Source organism: Rattus norvegicus, chromosome 1 (genome assembly GCF_036323735.1).
Source record: "Rattus norvegicus strain BN/NHsdMcwi chromosome 1, GRCr8, whole genome shotgun sequence".
Taxonomy (NCBI): Eukaryota; Metazoa; Chordata; class Mammalia; order Rodentia; family Muridae; genus Rattus; species Rattus norvegicus.
In genome coordinates this window covers 1042828-1057216 of record NC_086019.1, presented here as the reverse complement: position 1 = coordinate 1057216, position 14389 = coordinate 1042828, and the positions used below count along the sequence as shown (strand labels likewise).

General features: G+C 34.9%; 1 pseudogene; it reads right to left on the bottom strand.

Moving 5' to 3' along the window:
* Positions 1–1066: 1066 nt before the first annotated feature.
* Positions 1067–9700, bottom strand: LOC134484841 (vomeronasal type-2 receptor 116-like; annotated as a pseudogene).
* Between the last annotated feature and the right edge of the window lie 4689 nt (positions 9701–14389).

The window sequence follows — 14389 nt, the reverse complement described above, 5'->3', positions numbered from 1 at the left end:
ACTTTTAATGACTGCTTCTATTTCTTTAGGAATTAAGGGGTTGTTTAAATGGTGTATCTGTTCTTGATTTAACTTTGGTACCTGGTATCTCTCTAGGAAATTGTCCATTTCCTCCAGATTTTCAAGTGTTGTTGAATATAGGCTTTTGTGGTAGGATCTGATGAGTTTTTGAATTTCCACTCACTCTGTTGTTATGTCTGCCTTTTCTTTTTGGATTTTGTTAATTTGGACACACTCTCTGTGTCCTCTGGTTAATTTGGCTAAGGGTTTATCTATCTTGTTGATTTTCTCAAAGAACCGGCTTTTGATTCTGTTGATTCTTTCTATGGTCCTTTTTGTTTCTACTTAGTTGATTTCAGCTCTGAGAATGATTATTTCCTGCCTTCTACCCCTGGGTGTATTTGCTTCTTTTGTTCTAGAGCTTTTAGGTATGCTGTCAAGCTGGTGACATATGCTCTGTCCTGTTTCTTTCTGCAGGCACTCAGAGCTATGAGTTTTCCTCTTAGCACAGCTTTCATTGTGTCTCATAAGTTTGGGTATGTTGTACCTTCATTTTCATTAAATTCTAAGAAGTCTTTAATTTCTTTCTTTATTTCTTCCTTGTCCGGGTTATCATTGAGTAGAGCATTGTTCAACTTCCATGTATATGTGGGGATTCTTTCCTTACTGTTATCGATGACCACCTTTAGCCTGTGGTGGTCTTATAGGATGCATGGGATTATTTCTATCTTTCTGTATCTGTTGAGGCCTGTTTCAGACCGATTATATTAAAAAAAAAAGATTTCTTAAAAACACATCTCTAAAAATCAAAGCGATCGTAGCCTCTTCTTAGTGGAGATCTCCTGTTCTCAATATGTTTAGGTTTGTGAGAGCTCATTTGCTACCAAAACTTACTAATTGGTATTGCTTTATGCAGTGTTGTCCTGTGGTACAAATACTATCACTAGATATTACTTAATTTTATTTGATGATTTATGAACACTTTTTTATGACGAAGCAAAATAGACATGTTGGCACCATCTAACATTTTAAAACTATCAAATGGTCAATAAATCAATTTATCCTTTTATTTCTGAAGAACATTTAAATCTGGTCGAACTAAAAGAACATAACACTTTTGGAAAAATATGCACCCTAGCAACCCTGCATTAGAAGCCAAGATGGAGAAAAGCTCCACAATAACCATACCCTTCCCCCTGGTGCTGTGGTAGACAGGAAGGAAGGTGATCCAAACACTGTAGAACACCAACATGCTAATTGTTAGGAACTTGGCGTCATTGAATCTGTCAGGAAGGTTCCTAGCCAAGAAAGCCACAGTGAAGCTCCCCAGAGCCAAGGAGCCCAAATATCCCAAGAATAAGTGGAAGGCAATGACTGAGCCTTTGTTGCAAATGATGATTATCTTTCCATGTTCAGATTGTGTATCTCTGTCAATAAATGGAGGAGATGTCACCAACCAGATTGCACAGAGAACAAGTTGGATTAGGGTACAAATGGGAATGAGCAAGTTAATTGCCCCTTTTATCATCATCCTTCTTATCCTTCTCCCTGGTGTAGTGAGCTTGAAAGCTGTGACCACAGTTATTGTTTTGGCCAGCACAGTAGAAATAGCAACTGTGAAAAATATTGCAAATGTGGTCTGCTTCAGGATGCAGGTGGCCTTGTTGGGATGTCCAATGAAGAGCAATGAGCAGAGAAAACAGAAGACTAGAGATATGAGCAGGATGTAGCTGAGAATGCAGTTATTGGCTTTCACAATGGGAGTATCCCTGTACTTCACAAAAGTGACTAGTACTAGAGTTGTGATGGCTGAGAAGGACAGGGCCATGCAGCCTAGAGCCATCCCCAGTGGATCTTCATAAGCGAGAAATGTCACAGCTCTTTGGAGGCACTTGCTTTGTTCTAAGTTGGCGTATGAATCATCTGGACACCGCACACACTGCTCCATATCTACTGGCAAAGAACAATAATCCCTTATAAGATATCATGATCATGTAGTTAATAATCATATATTTGTTTTATTCAGAGGATATATTAATAAATAGCTTGGTGTTGAGAATACATTTTGTTCATTATTGCTCTAGGGTCTACTAACTTAAGATTGCTGTCAATTAACCTATGCTTTGTGAGGGAACAAATCGTTATCATAGAAAATGGAAAAGTTATCTCTTAAACAAAAATGAAATAAAAATATGATGATTACTAATATGCATAATCTCAGTTCATTTTATTTCTCAAACTATAAATTTGCTATTGCCGACATATTTTTTGATGCCGGTTGATGAAAACCATTAGGTATTGTGTTTGCTCTGGGAATTGTGCACTTTGTCTGTATCTATACATAGGCTTGTGAACATACAATTCCTCATCCAAATCCTGTTTGTGTAAAGGAATATTCTCAGTTTTGAAGCCGTATTGCTCATAAATTTATGCATGTCCCTCTTATTGTGGCATCATTTCCTTTCCCCCAACTAAACTTTCCATGATTATGGATATAGAAAGTTATGGCATGAAGATTATTGATATTGACATTCATTCTGCTTTCCTTAGTTAGGCTTTAATTAATGATAAGCACTCTCCCATTTCTTGTGGCATTCTTTAAATCATCACTCTTTTCCTAATTCTTTGATAGGAAATGCCTAATCCTTTATGACATGTACGTTCTTAAAATATGTTTCAATAGAGAACACTTGTTGTTCTGAGCATCTTGTCTCTGTCAGGGACTAAGCTGGGTGACACAAAGATAGTAGACAGTACATGTAGTCAAGATTCTTTGTACAAAGAATGAAAAAAGAGCAAACATCTGCTTAGGCTACACCTAAAATTATTTTTTAAAAATTGTAACACATGTATGTCCCACTAAATATTTTCTGCATAATATAAAACCATTAAGCATTGGATTGTGAGAGACATGAGTTGTTTGTAGAAGATATTGCAGGTAATTTACTGGGTCCAAGAGAAAATGATATTACTTAACTAATTAAATTCTGAAACATGGAGATTTTTGGGCTGTAGTTTCCATCTAGGTCATATCATACTTCTAGTTTATAAAGAGAAGGTATTCAAATTCATCATATTTTCTTCTGCATGCAAGCATGTACCTGTATCATTGGCAATCTCATTTTTTTGGCACTGTACACAATCAAAGCAGCCATCGGCTGTTTGTTTCTGATGACTTTTTCTGAATCCTGCAGTACATGTCACACTACACACTGAGGAGAGAACCTGAGGCAATACACATACAGACACACAGATACAAAGACATCCAGACATACACACACATAGACACACACACACAGACACACAGACAGACAGACAGACACACACACACACTTATATAAACATGAACTATGCACATTTTATATGATATATAAATATGTATTTAATTTGTATGTGTGTGTAGTTCATGATTGCATCATATGTAAAATGACACACAGATTAATATATGGGATATTAACAGATATATTCCTCTGATAATTTATTATTTTGTATCACCCGGCAATGCACTGAATGTCATACAATAATTACTTTGTCATGTAATATTATATATGTAACATTTCATGTGTCAGAATCTAAATTTTGTCCTTGCTAAACTTGTTAATTCAAATGGAACATTTTTGTGGCATCAGTTTTTCTCTCAAGATTTAGAAATATGATAATAGGAACACTGAGTTGTAAGGAGAGAGAAGGTAGGATATATCAAGAATTGTTCAGTGAGTAAGAACAAAGAATTTCATATAAGACTCTCATACAATTAATGATATTTGTCTAAGTGTAAAAGAAAACTTTAATCCCTATTCCATCCCTCCCCCTGCTTCTATTAAAGAGCTTCTCCAACAAATTGGACACCCTGGCTTCATTGATCTAATATTCTTATATTCTGTGGCATGCACCCTCCACAGGACCAAGAGCCTCGCTTCACTCTGATGCCAGATAAGGCAATACTCTGCAGAGGAGGGGAAACTGGGAAGGAAGATAACATTGAAAAGTAAATAAATAAAATTAATAATAAAAATCTATAAATTAGAAAAAGAAAAGTTTGAATCTGGAAAATTACTTCTCTTAATCAATCCATTCTATACTCAATTGGGCTACAACTATGTTCATATAATCAGATAAATTCATTGTTTATATATATATATATATTGCTATAAATTTAATAAATATATTTCTGTAGTATGGGGTAAATAGTCACATAGATGCAATTGAACATGGGATTCAGAGTCCTTTGATCCCTATGACCAGATTTCATGAATTTCAGTGTTATTAAATTTTGGTGCTTGTAACTGAGAATGGTCATTTGCAAGTGTATTAATTGGTCTTAACCACATGGATGTTATTTGAATGTTTGCTATTTTAAAATTCAGACATCTTTAAAAAATAAAAATTGTAATATACCTACCAATGTTTCTCCTGTGACCCATTCCCAGTCTTCACATATATGAAGTTGTTGACTCTGTGGTAAACAAGGAAAATAGCTTCCTATTTTCACTTTTAATCCAAGGCCTTGTGGAAAATTCCAAATGATGAAAATGTCATACTTGGCACACTCATTTTCCTTATGATTCATGTTCACCAGTTCTCCAACAGGGATAGTAAATACCCTAGTTTTAAGCAAAGAAGCCACCTAAAGGAGATTAATCATTATATGATTATATATGCATATCAATACAGAGAATGCCAAATTGAGAATGTCCCATAATCTTTTAATGTCTTTCAGAAAAGACAGGTGTGTTAAATTAATCCCATGTAGTAAAGTACATGATACTGCATTATTACAAGTTATAATTACATGTTATACTGTATAATTAGAAGTTAATATACTTCAAATAAATGTTTGATGGTTAAAAAAGCTAGAATAAATGATTATCACAGAACAAATCACATGGTATGTGTGTGTATGTGTACACATGTCTGTCAAAAATTATATTTAAAAGCTGGCTAAATAAATATGTAAGAAATAAGGGGAAGTTATAACTCTGGAAGTTTTGGAAGTAAAGAATGGTATGGGATCAATCATGTACATACTGCATATATGTATGAAATAATCATTAACTTAATGAAATGTGCACTCTTAATCATATGTGTTGTTATAAATAATTATTAATTTAAATGAATAGCTATTATTGGAGCACATGTACTTATTTTTGAGAAATTCTTTTTGAGAAAAATATTCTAGTCTATTCATCACTTAAGGATTTTATGATAAGACTCTTGGCTCCTTTTGAATTTTGACCTCATTCGGTTAAATGTTGAAACACATTTTCACATAATTCACTTATATTTATAAAAATGTATTGTCTCCTATTAAAACTATCACTGTGCATGATATATACCCATATAAAAAGGTCATTTTGGAGTTTTTCAGTATAGAAAACTATACACTGAGAGATAACCTCTAACAAATGTATGTGAACTTCTCAGCAGCCTGAAAGGTCACATTGCTATATCTAGGCATAATGAAATGTAAGAAACGTTACCTGCTGACAGTCAGTATATAGTCCTTTGGGTTTGGCCATTTCCTGAGACTCTATTTGTTGAAAAATGAGTTCATGGTAGGTGTGGGCCACAGCATACACAGCATTATACAAATTGTAACCTTCTTCACTCAGGACCATGTCGAATGTGTGCTGCGTTAACCATTCCAATGGGTTGCTGAATGTAAAACAATCCATTTTCTTCTTATTCTTTGAGATTGAACAGTTAAAATGATTCCACTGCAGCATAGACTGTGAAATATCTACTGGATACATAGATGTGTTTATTGTTTCCATAAAATTTCTAAATATAGCGATGTCATTGTGGTGGTGGGCAAAAGTGACAGTCCCGTGGGAGAAATCAAGACTGAAATCTTTTTTGTTTGTGATGACATCCCATTGTGAGGTTGTGATCCAGATTCTCTGTGCACCTAAATATGCCCATCTTCTAAAGCTGAATTCTAGATTGGAGTTCATTTCGCCATAAATGATAACAAACTTTGCTGAAGATGTCATAAGTTGTTGGTCATATATCTTAACTCTTGTCTTGAATATCTGCATGGTTTCTGGGATCATATTCACAAAAGCTAATATTGCATGCCTTTCCATTTCTTCTCTCAAGTCTGAGAGAAACTGAATACCTTGGTCATCATTTGAGATGACCAGTCCTATCCAAGTCCATCCAAAATGAAACATCAAGGAGACCATGCCACGGAACAAATATGTGTCCTTGGTGGCTATCTGATAGATATAGGGAAACTGGTCATGATCACTCAGGTTAGGGTTAAATGATCCAAAGAAAATCTGAAGAGTATAGAAGAGAGGATGAAACATCCACATGAGGAATATGATTGTTAGGAGGTTTAGACATATATACAAGTAAAGTTACTCACCGTTCAGAACTCAGATTGAGGGTCGTAAAATTAAACTGTAGATATCATATATTTTTCATATTATATTCTAGAATATTCCTGACAAATCTGAATGTTCTATAGAACAGTTTTTCCTGTTTGCCCAGGATAGCTATACAATCTGATTATTTTATTGTGTGTGTGCGTGTGTGTGTGTTTGTGTAGCAGTATACCCACAAATGCATGGGGTCCAAGTTTTCTTGTAGGCACATGTAAATGGAATTTAAAAGTTGGTAACCTGTCCAGTGTCACACATTATTACCTTTGGTGTCCTTGAATAAATTGACAGTTTTAAGGAAGTTGTCCATGATGGTCCTGTCAGGTGTACATCACAACGTTGCTTTATTCCACAGAAATAATTAATTCGTTTGAAATTGTTGCTTTGATGTGAATATGCTTCATCCAGAACTCCCATTGTATCTTCACACAGGCCAAAATGATAGTAAATATCAAAACATGTTGGATAAAAGATAAGGATTCTTGTTGATCTCATCGGTAGCAAAAAACAGTACCAGAAAAAACTCATATTTTCTTGCTGGTATCCTAAAACCAAGCATAATGATGATTAAGGGAGATGTATGAAAAATAAAATTTCAGTTGCAGTTAAGTTTGTACCACAAGACATTCTAAATCTCTGTCTAAATGTCATGAATTAAGTGTCATAAGTTAGAGATCTTAAGATTTGAATACAATTTAAGAATTCATAGACCTAGGACACTAACATATGATAATTTTTTTAATTGTGAAAGTCAATAAGGGGACTATTTTATCACTGAACACCATCTTCAAACTACATTAGAGCCCAATTGAGTAAAACTGTTATAGTATAACCATGGATATGTAATTCCACAAATACAAAATTAGAAGCATGACTTAAACTACATATGAAATACGTAACACATTTGCATTATATTTTTAGTGTTTAAATGTACTTCATATTCAAATATGTTAATAATATTTAATATTTTTTGAATAATATATTACATCAAAAATTTTGTTCAACTTTTATATTCATACACTTTTGCATTAATATCATTAATGCATATTTTATAATGTCTATTACTCATGATCCTATACCTAATGTTGCATACTGACTTGTTTCAAAACTCAAAATATCCTTTGAGTATCAAGCAGAGTAAAAGAGCATAAAATATTAAAAAGTGAATCATTTAGAAATATTTTCAAAAGGCTTTATATAATAATTCCTAACATAGAGTAAGTGTTTGCAAAATGAATTATGTATCTGTGTAAATTATCTAACAGTCAGTTTACTTCGAAAAGCGTACCAGTGTTTTTAGGAGAGAATTTATAGTATCAGTAAGGACATTTTTCAAATTTCAAATTAGCGAAAACTCTTTCAAGTCAAACATTATGAAAATGCTAATTTTATGCATAGTGAGAAGCATTATCAATAATATTTCCTGGTCCATAGAACATGCATTTAATAGTTTTAACTGTTAGTATTCAATAAACAATAAATATTCAAAGATATATTCCACTTAAATTTATTTATTCATTTCAAGTACATAAAATGATACAATACACTATATAACCTGAGTAATATCTTATAAGCTCCATTACACATCAACTTAAAGTTACTTTTCAGTGTGTTGTTACTATTTTAATTTTGTAAAAGTGGATTGAGATTTCTCTTAACACTTCAGGCTTCTTAATTCTTTAAGATTCTTTAAGAGTTGTCTGAGCAGTAAGATCTTCTTTCACTTGGAATGTGTTCCTCTGCCCAAGCACAGTTGGCAATTCATCTGTTCATCTCTTACTATTAGCAATTACCTCTCATCAGGAGTAAAACACCAAACATGCTCTTTTGCTGAAATTAGCACTTTTCAATTAAATGTTTGGAGCTAAGTTTTCCTTTCTAAACCGTAAAAGTGTATTGACGCAATTCACATATTTGTAAACTTAAATCTTACTATCACTTATGGAAGTGTCAGTAATGAGAATGTCCACTATTTTTTCCAATGAGATCTGGAATGATAAAGAATGCATCAGAAATGAAATTTCTACTGACCTAACACAGAATTACAATACTGTGAAGCCACAACTACTATTACAGTGTACATAGTATACTGTGGCTATCAATTCAAAAATACTTTGTTTAAATCCCAAAGCCACAAGAATTGAATAAGAAATGGGATGAGAGTCAGTGATATAAAAGTGCAGGAAACTTCAGTTTATGAAAGAATGAAGTCCCAAGCACATTGATTAGCTAAAATTTGAATGATTTTAACACCCCTTCTCTCATGATCTGCAGCCACTAATGATAACATCTCACACTTGGAATCTAAGAAGTATGTATCCACATTGAGAACAGCTTCTTATCCACAAGAAGTACATTTATTCTCCTAGATGTTCTCTAATGTTACATATTTTTAGAAATTAAGAAAAATATTGAATATCTATATAATGCAGATAATAATTCTAATATGTGCATAAGTGTTTGCATCACTGGATGAAAAGATATTCTGGTAACAGTATAAGAATTCTGGCAGGCTTTTCCATATTCAGTGAGAGCCCCAGAATGACAGGAGAGGCTCATTTAAAGACTATTTTATAATGCAAAGCATATATATGTGATCATAATATATATGTAATAATATACATTTAATCATATATAGTAGACATCCTTCCACCACCCCACCACACATATTTCAATGTATAAGTGTATGCCCAACTTTTAGAGGCCAAAATTAGATAACCATTTTATTGAGGCCTTTACATGCATGCTTATACAGGAATGGTTGGCAGAAAGTTGAAGAGAGACAGTGATACAGTCACTAGCCATAAGTGGGAATTATGAATTCAAGGTAAAAATAAAAACATATTTCAACATATGATATCAAAAAAAAATTAAGTGATAGAATCCAGGCTCTCTCATTTTCCAGCTTTGTGAACTAGCGCCAATGGAGTAAACCTAAGGTAAACTGTGACATATTTGAAAATATTAAAATAGTGATTGAAGTTATAATTAATTTTCTGTGGTTCCTAAAGTTACAAGGAGAAAAAAAGGACAGAATCTCACAGGTTGTGTACACAGTGACATCTTTCTAATTCATAAATTGAAGCAGGAAATAATGTTAATAATTTACCTAAAATTAATAATGCTATTATAAAAATTTTCTTCAATAGGGCTCTCGAGTGTAAAAAGGACAAAACCGCAGTTACTTTGCAAATCTCCATCATTATCTTCACTCCTCTTTATTCTCCAAAAGCAATTGGGTTCAGTCAAGCTGCACAAGATGAAAGAAAACTTCAGGGAAAAAAGGCAATAGTGAAAGCACACAGCTTCTTCATGTCTGCTAGGATCTAGGATGGAGCAGTTGTGAAACCTGATTCTTATGTAGGCAAACATAACACACACATTTACACCAGTTTGTATATTTTAAGGCTTCTGCTCTCTGGAGATCCACTTAATTACATTCAACAGCTTCTTTCCATTTATCATATGTTCTGCTCCCTGGATACAATGGAAAAATTCTGGCCTCAAGCTGTACATCTGAGGTCTGAAAACTTTTGATCAAAACATTTCCAAAAACATGTTTGGAGATAATGTTCTCCATCCACAGCTGTCATGATTTCATTAACATCCATGCCATAAATATTCCAAAGGGCAATTTTCTCTTGAACAGCTACAATAGACCATGTGTCAACAGCAATACATATGAACCCAATAGATTTCCTCAGAATTTTTATATAAAGACACGAGTTGCAATGGCATAAATGTTCCATATCATTTGGACTTTGAGTTGAATAATGACACATTATGTCTTTCATTCCCTGGTGTAGGGAAGGGAAGTTTCACATTCAACATTGAGCCAGGAATTGAGAATTTTACAAAATCTCCTCAGATTTCCCTTGATTCTTATCATCTGGAGAATATGTCATTATGCTAAATCCAAAAAATCCTGGAATCATATAGATTCAACACCCATCCTGTCCAATATCAGTTCCTATGCAGACATTTTATGAGCTGTAATGCTGATCACTTGCCTGATAATCATTCCTTGACACTTAAAGACATTTGGTAAATATTTTTTTCTTTGTTGTTTGTTCACACCTCATTAAGATGGTTGGGAACAAATTTATATTTTTTATTTAAAGGAATGAAAGTATATAGCTGTCGTTTATGAGGGAGAATTTTATTGCTAATGTTAGCATTTAACATTTATTTTTTATGTCTAGTTGGTATTTGTTTTGAAATGGTATTGTCTCTGTTTACATTGCAACAAGACAGATGTATGTCTGATATGTAGGTTGTTGTCTATAGGTAGGAGAGGACTGGTACCAGTTAGGTCAATGCCATGATTGTACAGTAAAAAAATAAGATGAGAGACACCGCCCGGACATGAAGGGACCAGATCAATGGATCTCTGCACCCAAATTGCGTGGGAGGAAGAGCTAAACCTTCAGAGGAGCAGACAAGCCAGAAGAGAATACACTCTTCCCACATTTCTGAATCCAGAGGAAAACACCTAATGCCATCTGGGACCTCGGTACACGGGGGCTCCCAGAAAAGGCATTGCAGGCCCTCCTGGTTGCAGCCCTCACAGAGAACTCAAAAGCAGGCCCCCATGAGCAACTTGAGCTGTGGGATCACAGGTAAGACCAACGTTTCTGCTCCAAGCAACCTGCCTGGTGGACTCAGGACACAGGTCCACAGGAACAGCTGAAGATCAGTAGACAGGAAAGACTACACACCCGAAAGCAGAACACTCTGTTCCCATAACTGGCTGAAAGAAAACAGGAAAACAGGTCTACAGCACTCCTGACACACAGGCTTATAGGACAGTCTAGCCACTGTCAGAAATAGCAGAACAAAGTAACACCAGAGACAACCTGATGGCGAGAGGCAAGCACAGGAACCCAAGCAACAGAAACCAAGACTACATGGCATCATTGGAGCCCAATTCTTCCAAAAAAGCAAACACTGAATATCCAAACACACCAGAAAAGCAAGATCTAGATTTAAAACCACATTTGATCATGATGCTGAAGGACTTCAAGAAAGACATGAAGAACTCCCTTAGAGAAATGCAGGAAAACATAAATAAACAAGTAGAAGCCTGTAGAGAGGAATCACAATAATCCCTGAAAGATTTCCAGGAAAACACAATCAAACAATTGAAGGAATTAAAAATTGAAATAGAAGCAATAAAGTAAAAACACAGGGAAACAACCCTGGATATAGAAAACCAAAGGAAGAGACAAGGAGCCGTAGATACAAGCATCACCAACAGAATACAAGACATAGTAGAGAGAATCTCAGGAGCAGAAGATTACATAGAAATCATCGACACAACAGTCAAAGATAATGTAAAATGGAAAAAGCTACTGGTCTAAAACATACAGGAAATCCAGGACTCAATGAGAAGATCAAACCTAAGGATAATAGGTATAGAAGAGAGTGAAGACTCCCAGTTCAAAGGACCAGTAAATATCTTCAACAAAATCATAGACGAAAACTTCCCTAACCTAAAGAAAGAGATATCCATAAGCATACAAGAAGCCTATAGAACTCCAAATAGATTGGACCAGAAAAGAAACTCCTCCCATCACATAATAGTCAAAACACCAAATGCAAAAATAAAGAAAGAATATTAAAAGCAGTAAGGGAAAAAGGTCAAGTAACATATAAAGGCAGACCTATCAGAATCACACCAGACTTCTCACCAGAGTCTATGAAAGCCAGAAGATCTTGGATGGATGTCATACAGACCCTAAGAGAACACAAATGCCAGCCCAGGTTACTGTATCCTGCAAAACTCTCAATTAACATAGATGGAGAAACCAAGATATTCCATGACAAAGCCAAATTTACACAGTATCTTTCTACAAATCCAGTGCTACAAAGGATAATAAATGGTAAAGTCCATTATAAGGAGGCAAGCTACACCCTAGAAAAAGCAAGAAATTAATCATCTTGGCAAAACAAAGAGAAGAAAAGCACATAAACATAATCTCACATCCAAATATGAATATAACAGGAAGCAATAATCAGTATTCCTTAATATCTCTCAACATCAATGGTCTCAACTCCCCAATAAAAAGACAAAGATTAACAAACTGGATATGCGATGAGGACCATGGATTCTGCTGCCTAAAGGAAACACACCTCAGAGACAAAGACACACACTACCTCAGAGTGAAAATCTAGAAAACAACTTTCCAAGCAAATGGTCAGAAGAAGCAAGCTGGTGTAGCCATTCTAGTATCGAATAAAATCGATTTTCAACTAAAAGTCATAAAAAAAGATAAGGAAGGACACTTCATATTCATCAAAGGAAAAATCCACCAAGATGAACTCTCAATCCTAAATATCTGTGCTTCAAGTACAAGGGCACCTACACACATAAAAGAAAACTTACTAAAGCTCAAAACACACATTGCACCTCACACAATAATAGTAGGAATTTCAACACCCCACTCTCATCAATGGACAGATCATGGAAACAGAAATTAAACAGAGACATAGACAGACTAAGAGAAGTCATGAACCAATGGACTTAACAGATATTTATAGAACATTCTATCCTAAAGCAAAAGGATATACATTCTTCTCACCACCTCATGGTACGTTCTCCAAAAGTGACCATCAAATTGGTCATAAAACAGGTGACAACAGATGCAGAAAGATAGAAATAATCCCATGCGTCCTATCAGAGCACCATGGCCTAAAGCTGGTCTTCAATAACAATAAGGGAAGAACACCCACATATACATGGAAGTTGAACAATGCTCTACTCAATGATAACCTGGTCAAGGAAGAAATAAAGAAAGAAATTAAAACTTCTTAGAATTTAATGAAAATGAAGGTACAACATACACAAAGTTATGGGACACAATGAAAGCTGTGCTAAGAGGAAAACTCATAGCTCTGAGTGCCTGCAGAAAGAAACAGGAGAGAGCATATATCGGCAGCTTGACTGCACACCTTGAATCTCTAGAACAAAATGAAGAAAACACACCCAGGAGGAGTGGAATGCAGGAAATGATCAAACTGAGAGCTGAAATCAACCAAGTAGAAACAAAAAGGACTACAATAGAATAAACAGAACCAAAAACTGGTTGTTTGAGAAAATCAACAAGATAGATAAACCCTTAGCCAGACTAACCAGGTGACACAGATGTGTCCAAATTAACAAAATCGGAAAAGAAAAGGGAGACATAAAAACAGAATCAGAGGAAATCCAAAAAATCATCAGATCCTCCTAAAAAAAGTCTATATTCAACAAAACTTGAAAATCTGCAGGAAATGGACAATTTCCTAGACAGATACCAGGTACCAGAGTTAAATCAGGAACAGATAAAGCATTTAAACAACCCCGTAAATCCTAACGAAATAGAAGCAGTCATTAAAGATCTCCCAACCAAAAAGAGCCAAAGTCCAGATGGGTTCAGTGCAGAATTTAATCGCACCTTCATAAAGACCTCATACCCATACTATCCAAACTATTCCACAAAATTGAAACTGATAAAGCACTACTGAATTCCTTCTATGAAGCCACAATCACTCTTATACCTAAACCACGCAAAGACCCAACAAAGAAAGAGAACTTCAGACCAATTTCCCTTATGAACATCAACGAAAAATACTCAACAAAATTCTTGCAAATCGAATCCCAGAGCACACCGAAATAATCATCCATCATGATCAAGTACGCTTCAACCCAAGTATGCAGAGATGGTTTAATATACAGAAATCCATCAGCATAATCCACTATATAAACAAACTCAAGGATAAAAACCACATGATCATTTCATCAGAAGCTGAGAAAGCACTTGACATCATCAACACCCCTTCATGATAAAACTCCTCGAATGAACAGCAATTCAAGGCCCCTACCTATACATAGTACAAGTCATATACAGCAAACCAGTAGCTAACTTTAAACTAAACTGAGAGAAACCTTAAGCAATCTCACTAAAATCAGGGATTAGAAAAGGCTGCTCATTCCCTCCCTACTTATTAAATATAGTTCTTGA